Here is a 4923-nt window from a genome sequence, read left to right on the forward strand (position 1 = left end):
AGTTAGGACAATGGGCTTTTATAGCCAAAAAGACCAGGGCTTGGACCCTTGATCCTAGCTAGAACTTGAGAAAGTTAGTGTAACTTCTTTAAGCCTCAATCATTTCTTCTATAAAATGGGAAAATAAACAAGGCTTATGTCATTGGTTTGTTATGAGGATTAATGGAATAAGTGCATAGAAAACACTTAGATCAGTTCCTGGAAGTATTAGATCAATGCAGCCTAATGATAATTACATCTTCCATGAGTAATCTTCTATGTATATATGTTATGTATGTCTTCTATGTAATTATTCTATACTTGCAAATTAGAGGGTGATTTAAAGAAAAAGAAACCCCCCAATAAACCACATAGCCTAATGGAACAGAATATGGTGTCTTTCCATAGGTTATGTTATGTTCCTTTCGACTAAGCTAGTTTGTACTCGATTTCTATTAACTGAATTTGGCTCTTTATTGTTTATTTGAATTATCAGAACATTTTCTCTTCAAAATCAAAGGTCGAGCACATACTGTATGCCAAGCATTGTGCTAGAACTTGCTATATAAACATGATTATGGTGCTGTCTCTACCTGCAGTCTTGTATAGGAAACTGACACATTTTCAAATTGGTGTGGTGTCGGGACAAGTTTGGGCATGTGCTGTGTGTGTGTGTGTGTGTGTGTGTGTGTGTATGTTTAGGGTAGTGGTAGTGGTGAGGAAGCTTTCCAGGAAAGAGATGCTTGACCTAAGTCTTGAAGCATGATTAGTAAACTAGTCAGGGGAGAAAGGTGTGGTCCATGAGGGACTCTTTTAGTCCGTGGTATTTACTAGAGGATTAAGTGTTAAGGAAGGGAGTGGAGAAAGGTAGGCTGAAAAGGGAGACAGAGACCAGATCATAGTCTTGTATGCCCTTTTAAAGAACATGGGCTTTGTCCTGCAAGGATTGAGAGAGCTTTGAGGTTTTATGTAGAAAAGTCAAATGGTTACATTGGAGCATTCTAGGGTGCTCTCTTCTCAGCTAGGTCCAGTTGGCCAGGCTACAGGATGCTGGATGGGACTTAAAGAGAGTGTAATATAAGGAGACAGCTGTTCATTGTTGTCTGTCTTGACTCCCTCCCTCTTCCTTCTGTGAAACTTCTTTCTAATGAGCTCTCCCCACCTCGGCTTCAAGGGTAGTTTTATAATACAGGCCTACCCAATCCTCCTGGCTATGGTGATTGGTTTGGGGATAGACATGTGACTTCAGCTGGGCCAATTAGAAAACTTCTGAGACATTTCCACGGGAGTAGAGAAAATCTCTTTCTGGTGTTGGTGAGCTGATGGATGTGTCTGTGTTGGTAGCAGCAGGCTTACCTCCTAGAGAAGTCTATTCAAGAGGAAAAGTCAGAGATGAAACCTGAAAACAGAACTCCTGAATCCAGCTGTACTTGAAGTGAGGCCTATGGATTTTCGGTAATGTGCTTACGCAAGTTTCATTTCCAACTAAAAGCATTAGCAATGGGTACTGAGGGATTCCTAGGATGTGAGATTTTTAGGGCCCAAACCAGGACAGTCCCAAGTAAACTGAGACAGTTGGTTACCCCAGGGCCAACGGCAGCCACATAGGCTGGAGTTTAGATGGGAGGCTTTTGCAGTAAGTCAGCAACGGGATGATATAGGCCTGAATTTTTAGTTGATGAGGAAAATCAGGATGGATTTGAGAACTGGGAAATGAAATGGGCAAGAATGGGTGATCAGATTTAAGAGATGAGGGGAGATTCTTAATACCTCTTAGGTTCCCAGCTATGGCAATTTAGTGATGATACTGCTACCAATTAAATGTCAGGGAGGGAGACGGGTTTTGACACATTATGTTCTAAGTCCTTGTGTGCTATCTGTTGAAAATGTCCAATAGGATAGATAGGTCTGATGCTTGCACAAAAGATGAGCTGGATGTATTGATCTGGGAATCTTTAGCATATGAGTATCAGTGACAATAGATGGACTTTCCAAGAAGAATGAGTAAAGAGGGAAGAGCAGCAGTGGGCTAAGGACTGAAACTTGGGACTGAGGGTGGAATTTTAGGGGGCAGACCTATGAAGAGACGGGGGGGGGGGGGAACAGGAGAGTCTGATATCACAGAAGCCAGTGGTGCAGAATGGTGAATTAGTGAAAAAGATTGATTCAAGCAGTTAGAGGGGTCCTTGAAGCAGACTGAAGCTCCATTGAATTTGGAAATTGGGAGCTCACTGGCTGTTTTGCTGGGTGAAGTCAGTTCCATTACAATAATGGGAGAAAAAGCAAGATTGCAGCCAGTTGAGAAGATGGGAGGTGGGGCAGAGAAGGCAAGGAAGGCTGATCACTCTTTGGAAAACTTTAATAAGAGAGAAGAGGGCAAGAGGCTTTGGGAATAGCTAGAGGGTTTGGACTTGACCCCAAGGTTGCTTCTCAGCCTGTGCATCTGATGGAAGATATCTGGATGGGTGTGACAGAAACATTCAAGTGTGAGAAGATAAGAAGTTTGAGAATTCAAACCAAATGGCCCCAACATTTGTTTAATGGAGAAGGCAGAATTGTTTGCCTGGTAGGAAGGTGATTAGTAGGTTTTGAGGAGGGTGATAATGGCTTGGAATGAAGGAATTGGACAGGTCAAATGAAAGAATTGTGAGACACTACTGGGGACTCAGCAGAGATTAGAAAACAAGTGCCAGTTTGTCTCCACTAGTTTGTTTTCCTCTTAGATTCTAATTACCTTTATGAAAACAAAGTCTATGGCAGGATCCTCCTTAAAAACCTCTACCAACTCCTTTCCCTTGCCTATATAGTCAATACAAACTCTTAGCCTTTGGTTTGACTCAAACTTCTTTCCCAGCCTCATCAACCTTCTCCGTATACACCTGCTACAAATATCTGGGTTGTTTGAAAACCCTAGACTCCTTTACAACCTAGTGTATTTGTATATACTGTTATCTCTACTGAGAATATCCTGTCCCCGTTCTTTACTAACCAACTCCTACCCAACCTTCAAGACCCAACTGATATATTGCCTCCCCTGCGAGAATTTTTGATTTGGGCAGGGCCAACTTCTTTATCATTTTTAAAAGTTGTTACATTTTAGAGGTGCCTGGGTGGCTTAGTTGGTTAAGCGTCTGACTCTTGATTTCAGCTCAGGTCATGATTCCTCGGTTTGTGAAATCAAGCCCTGTGTTGGGCTCTGTGCTGACCATACAGAGACTGCTTGGGATTCTCTCTGTCTCTCTCTCAAAATAAATAAACAAAAAAATAAAAATACAATTTAATTTTAATTCCAGTATGGTTCACGTGCAGTGTTATGTTAGTTTCAGGTGTACAATATACTGATTCAACAATTCCATGGCTCACCTGGTGTTCATCACAAGTGAACTCTTTAATCCCCATCACCTATTGAATCCATATCTCTACCCATGTCTTTTCTGGTAACTATCAGTTCTCTATAGTTAAGAGTCTGTTTCTTGGTTTGTCTCTTTTTTCCCCCCCTTTGTTCATTTGTTTTGTTTCTTATATTCCATATATGAGTGAAATCATAATATTTGTCTTTCTCTGACTGGTTTATTTTGCTTAGCATAATACCCTCTAGATCCATCCAAGTTGTTGCAAATGGCAAGATTTCAATCTTTTTCATGACTAAATAATTTTCTTCTTGATCCATTCATCGATTGATTGATATTTCCATAATTTGTCTTCATAAATAATGCTGCTATAAACATAGAAGTGCATGTATCCCTTTGAATTAGTATTTTTGTATGTTTTGAGTAAATACCCAGTAGCATCATTACTGAATCATAGGGTAGTTCTATTTTTAACTTTTTAGTAAAACTCCATACTGTTTTCCACAGTGGCTGCACCAGTCTGCATTCCTACTAACAGTGCAAGAGGCTTCCTTTTCTTCCCACATCCTTGCCAGCACTTGTTTCTTGTGTTTTTTATTTTAGCCATTCTGACAGGTGTGAAGTGGTATCTCACTGCAGTTTTTATTTGCATTTCCCAGGTGATGAGTGATGTTGAGTATCTTTTCATGTGGCTGTTGTCCATCTGGAAGTCGTCTTTGCAGAAAGTCTGTTCATTTTTTTCTGCCCATTTTTAAATTAGATTATTTGGCTTTTGGGTGTTGATTTGTATAACTTCTTTGAATATTTTTGATACTAACCCTGGACTGGATATGTCATTTGCAAGTATCTTCTCCCATTCAGTAGGTTGTCCTTTAGTTTTGTTGTTTCTCTTGTTTTGAAGAAGGCTTTTGTTTTGATGTAGTCCCAATAGTTTATTTTTGCTTTTATTTTCCTTGCCTCAGGAAACATATCTAGAAGAATGTTGTCACAGCCAATGTCAGAGAAATTACTGTCTGTTCTCTCTTGTAGGATTTTTATGGTTTCAGGGCTCACATTTAGGTCTTAATCCCTTTGCAATTTATTCTTGTGTATGGTGTAAGAAAGTGGTCCAGTTTCATTCCTTAGCGAGGAGCTAACAATTTTCCCAACACCATTTGTTGAAGAGACTGTTTCCCATTACTTATTCTTTCATGCTTCATCAAAGATTAATTGACCACATAATTGTGGGCTTATTTCTGGGTTTTCTATTTGTTCTATTGATCTATGTGTCTGTATTTGTGCCAGTGCCATACTTTTTTGATTACTACAGCTTTGTAATATAACTTAAAGTCTGGAATTGTGATGCCCCCAGCTTTGCTTTCTTTTTCAAAATTGCTTTGGCTATTCAGAGCCTTTTGTGGTTCCATACATATTTTAGGATTCTTCTAGCGCTGTGAAAAATGCTGTTGGCATTCTGATAGGAATTGCATTAAGTGTGTATATTGCTTTGGATAGTACAGACATTTTAACAGTATTCTTGCAATTCATGAGCATGAAATGTCTTTCCATTTGTTTGTGTTATCTTTTTAAAAAAGTTTTTTTAATGTTTTGATTT

This window comes from Hyaena hyaena, unplaced genomic scaffold (genome assembly GCF_003009895.1).
Source record: "Hyaena hyaena isolate Hyena2069 unplaced genomic scaffold, ASM300989v1 scaffold_685, whole genome shotgun sequence".
In the NCBI taxonomy this organism is placed as follows: Eukaryota; Metazoa; Chordata; class Mammalia; order Carnivora; family Hyaenidae; genus Hyaena; species Hyaena hyaena.